The following is a 13,705-nucleotide window of genomic DNA, read 5'->3' as shown; positions in this document are numbered from 1 at the left end:
GTGGACTGGGACCCTTTGGTGGCGATATTTAGCATTTCGGAGAAGCCGGAACTCAAAAGGAAAAACATTTGTACAGACTGTATAGTTGACTGCTGAGAATTATGTATCCCAGGGTGTATATTTTCTGTAACCTGTTTGAATAAGTTTGGAATAAAATACATTTAAATAAAAAATGTGGGGAGGAGCCATTGAGTCATGGATGGAGGGGGGGGGGGTCCTGGGGGGGCCGCCGGAGTGGCGGGGGATCTGGAGGCTGGTTGCATAGGGGTTGAGGGATGCTGTGGCGCTGGCTGTGTGGATAATGACGTCATCGGGGCACAGAAGCCATTAGATCAGGCTGGGGCCATTGCTCATGATCGGCAGAGGGTTGGAAACATGTGGGCCTGTCGGAGAGAGGGGGTGGGGAAGTGGGGGCCTGTGGGAGAGAGGGAGGGGTTTGGTCTGCGGGAGAGAGAGAGAGGGGGGTGGGACCTGCGGGAGAGAGAGAGAGGGGGGTGGGACCTGCGGGAGAGAGAGAGGGGGGGTGGGACCTGCGGGAGAGAGAGAGGGGGGGGTGGGACCTGCGGGAGAGAGAGAGGGGGGGGTGGGACCTGCGGGAGAGAGAGAGGGGGGGTGGGACCTGCGGGAGAGAGAGAGGGGAATGGGACCTGCGGGAGAGAGGGGGGGTGGGACCTGCGGGGGAGAGAGAGGGGGGCTGGGGCGACGCCGGCCAGAGAGAGAGGGGGGCAGGGCGATACGGGCCAGAGGGGGGCAGAGTGCGCGGGGCAACGCGGGCCCGAGGGGGGCGGTGCGACGCGGGCCCGAGGGGGGCGGTGCGACGCGGGGCCCGAGGGGGGCGGTGCGACGCGGGGCCCGAGGGGGGCGGTGCGACGCGGGGCCCGAGGGGGGCGGTGCGACGCGGGGCCCGAGGGGGGCGGTGCGACGCGGGGCCCGAGGGGGGCGGTGCGACGCGGGGCCCGAGGGGGGCGGTGCGACGCGGGGCCCGAGGGGGGGCGGTGCGACGCGGGGCCCGAGGGGGGCGGTGCGACGCGGGGGCCCGAGGGGGGCGGTGCGACGCGGGGCCCGAGGGGGGGCGGTGCGACGCGGGGCCCGAGGGGGGCGGTGCGACGCGGGGCCCGAGGGGGGCGGTGCGACGCGGGGCCCGAGGGGGGCGGTGCGACGCGGGGCCCGAGGGGGGCGGTGCGACGCGGGGCCCGAGGGGGGCGGTGCGACGCGGGGCCCGAGGGGGGCGGTGCGACGCGGGGCCCGAGGGGGGCGGTGCGACGCGGGGCCCGAGGGGGGCGGTGCGACGCGGGGCCCGAGGGGGGCGGTGCGACGCGGGGCCCGAGGGGGGCGGTGCGACGCGGGGCCCGAGGGGGGCGGTGCGACGCGGGGCCCGAGGGGGGCGGTGCGACGCGGGGCCCGAGGGGGGGCGGTGCGACGCGGGGCCCGAGGGGGGCGGTGCGACGCGGGGCCCGAGGGGGGCGGTGCGACGCGGGGCCCGAGGGGGGCGGTGCGACGCGGGGCCCGAGGGGGGGCGGTGCGACGCGGGGCCCGAGGGGGGCGGTGCGACGCGGGGCCCGAGGGGGGCGGTGCGACGCGGGGCCCGAGGGGGGCGGTGCGACGCGGGGCCCGAGGGGGGCGGTGCGACGCGGGGCGAGGCGGGGCGAGGCGGGGCGAGGCGGGGCAGAGGGGGCGAGGCGGGGCAGAGGGGGCGAGGCGGGGCAGAGGGGGCGAGGCGGGGCAGAGGGGGCGAGGCGGGGCAGAGGGGGCGAGGCGGGGCAGAGGGGGCGAGGCGGGGCAGAGGGGGCGAGGCGGGGCAGAGGGGGCGAGGCGGGGCAGAGGGGGCGAGGCGGGGCAGAGGGGGCGAGGCGGGGCAGAGGGGGCGAGGCGGGGCAGAGGGGGCGAGGCGGGGCAGAGGGGGCGAGGCGGGGCAGAGGGGGCGAGGCGGGGCAGAGGGGGCGAGGCGGGGCAGAGGGGGCGAGGCGGGGCAGAGGGGGCGAGGCGGGGCAGAGGGGGCGAGGCGGGGCAGAGGGGGCGAGGCGGGGCAGAGGGGGCGAGGCGGGGCAGAGGGGGCGAGGCGGGGCAGAGGGGGCGAGGCGGGGCAGAGGGGGCGAGGCGGGGCAGAGGGGGCGAGGCGGGGCAGAGGGGGCGAGGCGGGGCAGAGGGGGCGAGGCGGGGCAGAGGGGGCGAGGCGGGGCAGAGGGGGCGAGGCGGGGCAGAGGGGGCGAGGCGGGGCAGAGGGGGCGAGGCGGGGCAGAGGGGGCGAGGCGGGGCAGAGGGGGCGAGGCGGGGCAGAGGGGGCGAGGCGGGGCAGAGGGGGCGAGGCGGGGCAGAGGGGGCGAGGCGGGGCAGAGGGGGCGAGGCGGGGCAGAGGGGGCGAGGCGGGGCAGAGGGGGCGAGGCGGGGCAGAGGGGGCGAGGCGGGGCAGAGGGGGCGAGGCGGGGCAGAGGGGGCGAGGCGGGGCAGAGGGGGCGAGGCGGGGCAGAGGGGGCGAGGCGGGGCAGAGGGGGCGAGGCGGGGCAGAGGGGGCGAGGCGGGGCAGAGGGGGCGAGGCGGGGCAGAGGGGGCGAGGCGGGGCAGAGGGGGCGAGGCGGGGCAGAGGGGGCGAGGCGGGGCAGAGGGGGCGAGGCGGGGCAGAGGGGGCGAGGCGGGGCAGAGGGGGCGAGGCGGGGCAGAGGGGGCGAGGCGGGGCAGAGGGGGCGAGGCGGGGCAGAGGGGGCGAGGCGGGGCAGAGGGGGCGAGGCGGGGCAGAGGGGGCGAGGCGGGGCAGAGGGGGCGAGGCGGGGCAGAGGGGGCGAGGCGGGGCAGAGGGGGCGAGGCGGGGCAGAGGGGGCGAGGCGGGGCAGAGGGGGCGAGGCGGGGCAGAGGGGGCGAGGCGGGGCAGAGGGGGCGAGGCGGGGCAGAGGGGGCGAGGCGGGGCAGAGGGGGCGAGGCGGGGCAGAGGGGGCGAGGCGGGGCAGAGGGGGCGAGGCGGGGCAGAGGGGGCGAGGCGGGGCAGAGGGGGCGAGGCGGGGCAGAGGGGGCGAGGCGGGGCAGAGGGGGCGAGGCGGGGCAGAGGGGGCGAGGCGGGGCAGAGGGGGCGAGGCGGGGCAGAGGGGGCGAGGCGGGGCAGAGGGGGCGAGGCGGGGCAGAGGGGGCGAGGCGGGGCAGAGGGGGCGAGGCGGGGCAGAGGGGGCGAGGCGGGGCAGAGGGGGCGAGGCGGGGCAGAGGGGGCGAGGCGGGGCAGAGGGGGCGAGGCGGGGCAGAGGGGGCGAGGCGGGGCAGAGGGGGCGAGGCGGGGCAGAGGGGGCGAGGCGGGGCAGAGGGGGCGAGGCGGGGCAGAGGGGGCGAGGCGGGGCAGAGGGGGCGAGGCGGGGCAGAGGGGGCGAGGCGGGGCAGAGGGGGCGAGGCGGGGCAGAGGGGGCGAGGCGGGGCAGAGGGGGCGAGGCGGGGCAGAGGGGGCGAGGCGGGGCAGAGGGGGCGAGGCGGGGCAGAGGGGGCGAGGCGGGGCAGAGGGGGCGAGGCGGGGCAGAGGGGGCGAGGCGGGGCAGAGGGGGCGAGGCGGGGCAGAGGGGGCGAGGCGGGGCAGAGGGGGCGAGGCGGGGCAGAGGGGGCGAGGCGGGGCAGAGGGGGCGAGGCGGGGCAGAGGGGGCGAGGCGGGGCAGAGGGGCGAGCGGCAGAGGGGGCGAGGCGGGGCAGAGGGGGCGAGGCGGGGCAGAGGGGGCGAGGCGGGGCAGAGGGGGCGAGGCGGGGCAGAGGGGGCGAGGCGGGCAGAGGGGGCGAGGCGGGGCAGAGGGGGCGAGGCGGGGCAGAGGGGGGCGAGGCGGGGCAGAGGGGGCGAGGCGGGGCAGAGGGGGCGAGGCGGGGCAGAGGGGGCGAGGCGGGGCAGAGGGGGCGAGGCGGGGCAGAGGGGGCGAGGCGGGGCAGAGGGGGCGAGGCGGGGCAGAGGGGGCGAGGCGGGGCAGAGGGGGCGAGGCGGGGCAGAGGGGGCGAGGCGGGGCAGAGGGGGCGAGGCGGGGCAGAGGGGGCGAGGCGGGCAGAGGGGGCGAGGCGGGGCAGAGGGGGCGAGGCGGGGCAGAGGGGGCGAGGCGGGGGCAGAGGGGGCGAGGCGGGGCAGAGGGGGCGAGGCGGGGCAGAGGGGGCGAGGCGGGGCAGAGGGGGCGAGGCGGGGGCAGAGGGGGCGAGGCGGGGCAGAGGGGGCGAGGCGGGGCAGAGGGGGCGAGGCGGGGCAGAGGGGGCGAGGCGGGGCAGAGGGGGCGAGGCGGGGCAGAGGGGGCGAGGCGGGGCAGAGGGGGCGAGGCGGGGCAGAGGGGGCGAGGCGGGGCAGAGGGGGCGAGGCGGGGCAGAGGGGGCGAGGCGGGGCAGAGGGGGCGAGGCGGGGCAGAGGGGGCGAGGCGGGGCAGAGGGGGCGAGGCGGGGCAGAGGGGGCGAGGCGGGGCAGAGGGGGCGAGGCGGGGCAGAGGGGGCGAGGCGGGGCAGAGGGGGCGAGGCGGGGCAGAGGGGGCGAGGCGGGGCAGAGGGGGCGACGGCGGGGCAGAGGGGGCGAGGCGGGGCAGAGGGGGCCGACGGCGGGGCAGAGGGGGCCACGGCGGGGCAGAGGGGGGCCACGCGGGGCAGAGGGGGCCACGCGGGGCAGAGGGGGCCACGCGGGGCAGAGGGGGCCACGCGGGGCAGAGGGGGCCACGCGGGGCAGAGGGGGCCACGCGGGGCAGAGGGGGCCACGCGGGGCAGAGGGGGCCACGCGGGGCAGAGGGGGCCACGCGGGGCAGAGGGGGCCACGCGGGGCAGAGGGGGCCACGCGGGGCAGAGGGGGCCACGCGGGGCAGAGGGGGGGCCACGCGGGGCAGAGGGGGCCACGCGGGGCAGAGGGGGCCACGCGGGGCAGAGGGGGCCACGCGGGGCAGAGGGGGCCACGCGGGGCAGAGGGGGCCACGCGGGGCAGAGGGGGCCACGCGGGGCAGAGGGGGCCACGCGGGGCAGAGGGGGCCACGCGGGGCAGAGGGGGCCACGCGGGGCAGAGGGGGCCACGCGGGGCAGAGGGGGCCACGCGGGGCAGAGGGGGCCACGCGGGGCAGAGGGGGCCACGCGGGGCAGAGGGGGCCACGCGGGGCAGAGGGGGCCACGCGGGGCAGAGGGGGCCACGCGGGGCAGAGGGGGCCACGCGGGGCAGAGGGGGCCACGCGGGGCAGAGGGGGCCACGCGGGGCAGAGGGGGCCACGCGGGGCAGAGGGGGCCACGCGGGGCAGAGGGGGCCACGCGGGGCAGAGGGGGCCACGCGGGGCAGAGGGGGCCACGCGGGGCAGAGGGGGCCACGCGGGGCAGAGGGGGCCACGCGGGGCAGAGGGGGCCACGCGGGGCAGAGGGGGCCACGCGGGGCAGAGGGGGCCACGCGGGGCAGAGGGGGCCACGCGGGGCAGAGGGGGCCACGCGGGGCAGAGGGGGCCACGCGGGGCAGAGGGGGCCACGCGGGGCAGAGGGGGCCACGCGGGGCAGAGGGGGCCACGCGGGGCAGAGGGGGCCACGCGGGGCAGAGGGGGCCACGCGGGGCAGAGGGGGCCACGCGGGGCAGAGGGGGCCACGCGGGGCAGAGGGGGCCACGCGGGGCAGAGGGGGCCACGCGGGGCAGAGGGGGCCACGCGGGGCAGAGGGGGCCACGCGGGGCAGAGGGGGCCACGCGGGGCAGAGGGGGCCACGCGGGGCAGAGGGGGCCACGCGGGGCAGAGGGGGCCACGCGGGGCAGAGGGGGCCACGCGGGGCAGAGGGGGCCACGCGGGGCAGAGGGGGCCACGCGGGGCAGAGGGGGCCACGCGGGGCAGAGGGGGCCACGCGGGGCAGAGGGGGCCACGCGGGGCAGAGGGGGCCACGCGGGGCAGAGGGGGCCACGCGGGGCAGAGGGGGCCACGCGGGGCAGAGGGGGCCACGCGGGGCAGAGGGGGCCACGCGGGGCAGAGGGGGCCACGCGGGGCAGAGGGGGCCACGCGGGGCAGAGGGGGCCACGCGGGGCAGAGGGGGCCACGCGGGGCAGAGGGGGCCACGCGGGGCAGAGGGGGCCACGCGGGGCAGAGGGGGCCACGCGGGGCAGAGGGGGCCACGCGGGGCAGAGGGGGCCACGCGGGGCAGAGGGGGCCACGCGGGGCAGAGGGGGCCACGCGGGGCAGAGGGGGCCACGCGGGGCAGAGGGGGCCACGCGGGGCAGAGGGGGCCACGCGGGGCAGAGGGGGCCACGCGGGGCAGAGGGGGCCACGCGGGGCAGAGGGGGCCACGCGGGGCAGAGGGGGCCACGCGGGGCAGAGGGGGCCACGCGGGGCAGAGGGGGCCCACGCGGGGCAGAGGGGGCCACGCGGGGCAGAGGGGGCCACGCGGGGCAGAGGGGGCCACGCGGGGCAGAGGGGGCCACGCGGGGCAGAGGGGGCCACGCGGGGCAGAGGGGGCCACGCGGGGCAGAGGGGGCCACGCGGGGCAGAGGGGGCCACGCGGGGCAGAGGGGGCCACGCGGGGCAGAGGGGGCCACGCGGGGCAGAGGGGGCCACGCGGGGCAGAGGGGGCCACGCGGGGCAGAGGGGGCCACGCGGGGCAGAGGGGGGCCACGCGGGGCAGAGGGGGCCACGCGGGGCAGAGGGGGCCACGCGGGGCAGAGGGGGCCACGCGGGGCAGAGGGGGCCACGCGGGGCAGAGGGGGCCACGCGGGGCAGAGGGGGCCACGCGGGGCAGAGGGGGCCACGCGGGGCAGAGGGGGCCACGCGGGGCAGAGGGGGCCACGCGGGGCAGAGGGGGCCACGCGGGGCAGAGGGGGCCACGCGGGGCAGAGGGGGCCACGCGGGGCAGAGGGGGCCACGCGGGGCAGAGGGGGCCACGCGGGGCAGAGGGGGCCACGCGGGGCAGAGGGGGCCACGCGGGGCAGAGGGGGCCACGCGGGGCAGAGGGGGGCCACGCGGGGCAGAGGGGGCCACGCGGGGCAGAGGGGGCCACGCGGGGCAGAGGGGGCCACGCGGGGCAGAGGGGGCCACGCGGGGCAGAGGGGGCCACGCGGGGCAGAGGGGGCCACGCGGGGCAGAGGGGGCCACGCGGGGCAGAGGGGGGCCACGCGGGGCAGAGGGGGCCACGCGGGGCAGAGGGGGCGGGGCGGGGCAGAGGGGGCGACGCGGGGCAGAGGGGGCGACGCGGGGCAGAGGGGGGCGGGGCGACGCGGGGCAGAGGGGGCGGGGCGACGCGGGGCAGAGCGGGCGGGGCGACGCGGGGCAGAGGGGGCGGGCGACGCGGGGCAGAGGGGGCGGGGCGACGCGGGGCAGAGGGGGCGGGGCGACGCGGGGCGGGGCAGAGGGGGCGGGGCGACGCGGGGCGGGGCAGAGGGGGCGGGGCGACGCGGGGCGGGGCAGAGGGGGCGGGGCGACGCGGGGCGGGGCAGAGGGGGCGGGGCGACGCGGGGCGGGGCGACGCGGGGCAGAGGGGGCGGGGCGACGCGGGGCAGAGGGGGCGGGGCGACGCGGGGCAGAGGGGGCGGGGCGACGCGGGGCAGAGGGGGCGGGGCGACGCGGGGCAGAGGGGGCGGGGCGACGCGGGGCAGAGGGGGCGGGGCGACGCGTGGCAGAGGGGGCGGGGCGACGCGGGGCAGAGGGGGCGGGGCGACGCGGGGCAGAGGGGGCGGGGCGACGCGGGGCAGAGGGGGCGGGGCGACGCGGGGCAGAGGGGACGGGGCGACGCGGGGCAGAGGGGACGGGGCGACGCGGGGCAGAGGGGGCGGGGCGACGCGGGGCAGAGGGGGCGGGGCGACGCGGGGCAGAGGGGGCGGGGCGACGCGGGGCAGAGGGGGCGGGGGAGAGGGTGGGGGGGAGGGGGGGAGAGAGGGTGGGGGGGAGGGGGGGGAGAGAGGGGTGGGGGGGAGGGGGGGAGAGAGGGGTGGGGGGGAGGGGGGGGAGAGAGGGGTGGAGGGGAGGGGGGGGAGAGAGGGGTGGAGGGGAGGGGGGGAGAGAGGGGTGGAGGGGAGGGGGGGGAGAGAGGGGTGGAGGGGAGGGGGGGGAGAGAGGGGTGGAGGGGAGGGGGGGGAGAGAGGGGTGGAGGGGAGGGGGGGGAGAGAGGGGTGGAGGGGAGGGGGGGGAGAGAGGGGTGGAGGGGAGGGGGGGGAGAGAGGGGTGGAGGGGAGGGGGGGGAGAGAGGGGTGGAGGGGAGGGGGGGGAGAGAGAGGGGTGGGGGAATGTGGGGAGAGGGGGGGAATGTGGGGAGAGGGGGGGAATGTGGGGAGAGGGGGGGAATGTGGGGAGAGGGGGGGAATGTGGGGAGAGGGGGGGGAATGTGGGGAGAGGGGGGGAATGTGGGGAGAGGGGGGGAATGTGGGGAGAGGGGGGGAATGTGGGGAGAGGGGGGGAATGTGGGGAGAGGGGGGGAATGTGGGGAGAGGGGGGGAATGTGGGGAGAGGGGGGGAATGTGGGGAGAGGGGGGGAATGTGGGGAGAGGGGGGGAATGTGGGGAGAGGGGGGGAATGTGGGGAGAGGGGGGGAATGTGGGGAGAGGGGGGGAATGTGGGGAGAGGGGGGGAATGTGGGGAGAGGGGGGGGAATGTGGGGAGAGGGGGGGGAATGTGGGGAGAGGGGGGGAATGTGGGGAGAGGGGGGGAATGTGGGGAGAGGGGGGGAATGTGGGGAGAGGGGGGGAATGTGGGGAGAGGGGGGGAATGTGGGGAGAGGGGGGGAATGTGGGGAGAGGGGGGGAATGTGGGGGAGAGGGGGGGAATGTGGGGAGAGGGGGGGAATGTGGGGAGAGGGGGGGAATGTGGGGAGAGGGGGGGAATGTGGGGAGAGGGGGGGAATGTGGGGAGAGGGGGGGAATGTGGGGAGAGGGGGGGAATGTGGGGAGAGGGGGGGAATGTGGGGAGAGGGGGGAATGTGGGGAGAGGGGGGGAATGTGGGGAGAGGGGGGGAATGTGGGGAGAGGGGGAGAATGTGGGGAGAGGGGGGGAATGTGGGGGAGAGGGGGGGAATGTGGGGAGAGGGGGGGATTGTGGGGAGAGGGGGGGAATGTGGGTGAGGGATGGGGGGGGGGGATGTGGGGTGAGGGGGGGAATGTTGGGAGTGGGGGGGAATGTGGGGAGAGGGGGGGGATGTGGGGAGAGGGGGGGGAATGTGGGAGAGGGGGGGATGTGGGGAGTGGGGGGGGAATGTGGGAGAGGGGGGGAATGTGGGGGAGAGGGGGTGGAATGTGGGGAGAGGGGGGGAATGTGGGGAGAGGGGGGGAATGTGGGGAGAGGGGGGGAATGTGGGGAGAGGGGGGAATGTGGGGAGAGGGGGGAATGTGGGAGATTGGGGGGGAATGTGGGGAGAGGGGGGGAATGTGGGGAGAGGGGGGGAATGTGGGGCATGAGGGGGGGAATGTGGGGAGAGGGGGGATGTGGGGAGAGTGGGGGAATGTAGGGAGAGGGGGGGAATGTGGAGGGAGGATGTTGTGAGAGAATTGGGGAGGGGAATGAGGGAGAGGAGAAGAGGATGGGTGTGTAGATGGGTTGAGGGGGAGTGGCAGCGAGGAGAGCTGAGGGGGGCATGAGGGAGGCGAGGGGAGGGGGGCTGGTGTAACCCGTCAAGTGTGGCGTGGCAATTGGGTTTGAGGATGGCTGTGGCGAGGAGAGTGGGGGTGCGGACGAGAGGAGGAGGAAGAGGAGGTGTTGGAATGTCGGTTGAAGGTGGTGTTTGAGAGGAGCGGGACCCCAGCACTGAAGCCTTACCTGCTCCGTGTGCCGCGTCAGGCCGAGGCCAAGCCCTCTTTCCCTCCTCCTGATGCTGCCCTCCTGCCGCCACCACCACTCCTACTCCGATCCCCGGTCTGCCCGCCGCCCATCAGGCCCGCCTCGCGCACAGCTCCCGCCACTGATTGGCCGTTAACCGCCATTCGCAGCCAATGTGCCGGAGGCACTATCCACCAATCACAGGGGACGCTGCCGCCGTTCTGCGTGTCGATGGGTCGAAATGCATGGCAGTCGACGATTAGGCGAGCACATCTGTCCTTCTTTCAGTTCCTATTGGATAACGTTCATGCCAGTCAGACAGTGGTCACGCCCCCAGCGCAGTGTTCGATTCTTACTGGAAATACTGATATCAATCAACTGCTGGCTGCCCCCGCAACCACGCACTTGGGTTCTATTGGACAATATATTCGTCAATCAACAGCAGCCTGGCCGCCTGTGTCGCGTATTCAGTTTGTATTGGATAACTTTCATGTCAACCAAGCTCTGGGCGGCGACCTTCCACCAGCTTTCGGCTTCTATTGGACCAGCTCACAATCACTCAACCGTCGCGCGGGTTCTTGGTTCTCATCTGGGGTTCCTATTGGAGAGGATCGGTGTCAATCAGGAGATGGGCCGGCACTGACCGTCATATTGGGTTTCTATTGGGTGAAAGGCATGTCATTCTTTTTGATTTGATTTATTATTGTCACATGTGTTGGTATACAGTGAAAAATATTGTTTCTTGCATGCTGTACAAACAATGCATACCGTACATAGGGAAGGAAGGAGAGACTGCAGAATATAATGTTACAGTTAAAGCAAGGTGTGGAGAAAAGATCAACTTAATACAAAGTAGGGCAGCACGGGGTGGCACGTTAGCCCTACAGCCTCACGGCACCGAGGTCCCAGGTTCGATCCCGGCTCTGGGTCACTGTCCGTGTGGAGTTTGCACATTCTCCCCGTGTTTGCGTGGGTTTTGCCCCCACAAACCCAAAAGATGTGCAGGCTAGGTGGATTGGCCACACTAAATTGCCCCTTAATTGGAAAAAATGAATTGGGTACTCTAAATTTAAAAAAAATTAAAAACGTTAATACGAGGTAGGTCCATTCAAAAGTCTGATGGAAGTAGGGAAGAAGCTGTTCTTGAATCGGTTGGTACGTGACCTCAAACTTTGGTATCTTTTTCCTGACGGAAGAAGGTGGAAGAGAGTATGTCCGGGGTGCGTGTGGTCTTTAATTATGCTGGCTGCCTTTCCGAGGCAGCGGGAATTGTAAACAGAGTCGATGGATGGGAGGGTGGTTTGCGTAATGGATTGGGCTACATTCACGACCTTTTGTAATTTCCTGCGGTCTTGGGCAGAGCAGGATCCACACCAAGCTGTGATACAACCAGAAAGAATGCTTTCTATGGTGCATCTGTAGAAGTTGGTGAGTGTCGTAGGTGACATGCCAAATTTCCTTAGCCTTCTGAGAAAGTAGAGTCGTTGGTGGGCTTTCTTAACTATAGTGTCAGCATGGGGGGACCAGGACAGGTTGTTGGTGATCTGGACACCTAAAGACTTGAAGCTCCCGACCCTTTCTACTTCGTTCCCATTGGTGTAGACAGGGGCATGTTCTCCACTACACTTCCTGAAGTCGATGATTATCTCTTTCGTTTTGTTGACATTGAGGGAGAGATTATTCTCGTCGCACCAGTTCACCAGATTCTCTATCTCATTCCTGTACTATGCCTCGTCATTGTTTGAAATCCGACCCACTACTGTGGTGTCATCAGCAAATTTGAAAATCGAGTTGGAGGGGAATTTGGCCACACAGTCATAGGTGTACAAAGAGTATAGTAGGGGGCTGAGGACACAGCCTTGTGGGTCACCGGTGTTGAGGATGATCGTGGAGGAGGTGTTGCCTATCCTTAGTGATTGTGGCCTTCCACCGGAGGGAGAGATACGTCAGCTCGATTGCAGTTTCAGAGTTTTGTGACAGGGGCTCAGAGTATAAGGTGATTAAAGGGATTTGGGAGGGTAAATGAGGAGAAAATATTTCATTTGATGCGTGGTGTCCTGAACAAGGAGGTGTAATCTTAAAATAAGAGCCAGGCCATTCAAGCATGATGACAAGAAGCACTTCTTCACATCAAGGGTAGCAGGAATCTGGAAGTCTCCTCGTCAAAAGCTGTTGAGTTTTGTCTTGCTCATATCGTTCATAAACAGCTAGAAGCTCATTGTTATAGAATCATCGAATTTACAGTGCAGAAGGAGGCCATTCGGCCCATCAACTCTACATCGGCCCTTGGAAAGAGCACCCTAACCAAGACCACACCTCCACCCTATCCCCATAACCCCACCCAACCTTTTTGGACACTAAGGGCAATCTAGCATGGCCAACCCACCTAACCAGCACATCTTTGGACTGTGGGAGGAAACTGGAGCACCCGGAGAAAACCAACGCATACACGGGGAGAACGTGCAGACTCTGCACAGACAGTGACCCAAGCCAGGAATCGAACCTGGGACCCACGAGCTGTGAAGCAACTGTGCTCACCGCTGTGCTACCATGCTGCCCATTATGCACATCGCCATCCAGGGTGCAACATTCACTGCAGCCAGGTGATACAATGTATCAGCCCACCAGCCACACTTGCAGAGCTGTATGAAGTATACTCCACCTCGCTTCTAAAACATGGAAATCGTAACTGCAGGAAATAGTTGATGAACAAAAATCATGTTTTCAAGAAGCAATTAGATATAGCACTTAGGGCGACGGGGATCAAAGGATATGGGGTGAAACCAGGATGAAGCCATTGAGTTGGATGATCTGCCATGATCATAATGAATGGCAGAGCAAACTCGAAGGGCCGAATGGCCTCCTCCTGCTACTATTTTCGAAGTTTCTGTTGTAACTTCCCGTACCAGCCTCCCCGAACAGGCGCCGGAATGTGACGACTAGGGGCTTTTCACAGTAACTTCATTGAAGCCTACTCGTGACAATAAGCGATTTTCATTTCATTTCATTTCAATGGAGGTCGTGGGATCAGGACAATATGGTTTCCCATGACCTCCCTGGAATATGAACTTCCCCTTTCAGGGGAGGGACATTGTAAATATGGAGAAATGTAGGCATTGCTGGAAGGGTAGTAACAAGAGGACACAGTTTTAAAACAATAGGCAAAAAATTCAAGAGGGGAATGAGAAAAACATTTTATAAGCAGCAAATTGTAATGATCTGGATTATGTAGCCTGGAAAGTGATGCAGCAGGTTTAAAAAAAAAAATTTAGAGTAGCCAATTATTATTTTTTTCCAATTAAGGGGCAATTTTAACGTGGCCAATCCACCTACCATGCACATCTTTGGCTTGTGGGGCTGAAACAGATACAGACACGGGGAGAATGTGCAAACTCCACACGGACAGTGACCCAGGGCCAGGATCGAATCTGGGTCCTCAGCGACGTAGGCAGCAGTGCTAACCAATGCGCCACCGTGCCACCCGATGCAGCATGTTTAATAGCAACTTGCAAAGGGGAATTGGATATAGAATTGAAAAGGAAATATTTGCAGAGCTATGGGAAAAGAGCAGTGAGGGAGTGGGATTAATTGGATAGCTCTTTAAAAGTCTCAACATAAGTGCAATGGGCCAAATGTCCTTCTGTGCTATATTGTTCTATGATTGCTGATCTGTGAAAGGTACTGTAAATTGACTAAAATTTTTATTAAACTAAAAATGTAATGAAAAGTAATGGAAAGAAACTTGCAGGAAAGGACCTGGTTGGTGGTGATCCTGGAAGGAGCAATAGCGCCACTTAGTGTTCGGGGGGTCTAAAGGCTCTCACAATGTGTTTCAACCTCAGGTCATTCAGTACCTGAAACTTTGTTCGCTGTTTACCTGGACAGGATTTCCAAGTAGCTAGGTGTGGACAACTGTTGAAAGTTTGGGTTTCCACAAAGTTGGTGACGTTTTCACTCCACAACATACATTTTTTTTCAACAGGTTCCTCACCTGGAAGTCAATCGGATCGGCGGAGATCTGATTGCACAGG

At 70.4% G+C, this 13,705-nt stretch overlaps 1 protein-coding gene across 4 annotated transcripts in view; it reads right to left on the bottom strand.

Annotated features, from left to right (window-relative positions):
* Positions 1 to 9,834, bottom strand: part of far1 (fatty acyl CoA reductase 1) — a 153,971-nt gene extending 144,137 nt beyond the window's left edge. For 2 of the 4 annotated variants that reach the window (XM_072466198.1, XM_072466200.1), the window contains exon 1: positions 9,675 to 9,834. The gene's annotated coding sequence lies outside the window, so the exon portion shown is untranslated. The remainder of the gene's footprint in view (positions 1 to 9,674) is intronic. The other 2 variants (XM_072466197.1, XM_072466199.1) reach the window with 1 other exon arrangement.
* Between the last annotated feature and the right edge of the window lie 3,871 nt (positions 9,835 to 13,705).

This window comes from Scyliorhinus torazame, chromosome 10 (assembly GCF_047496885.1).
Source record: "Scyliorhinus torazame isolate Kashiwa2021f chromosome 10, sScyTor2.1, whole genome shotgun sequence".
In the NCBI taxonomy this organism is placed as follows: Eukaryota; Metazoa; Chordata; class Chondrichthyes; order Carcharhiniformes; family Scyliorhinidae; genus Scyliorhinus; species Scyliorhinus torazame.
Note: the sequence above shows the minus strand (reverse complement) of the source record. Positions and strands in the feature narration are given on the sequence as shown.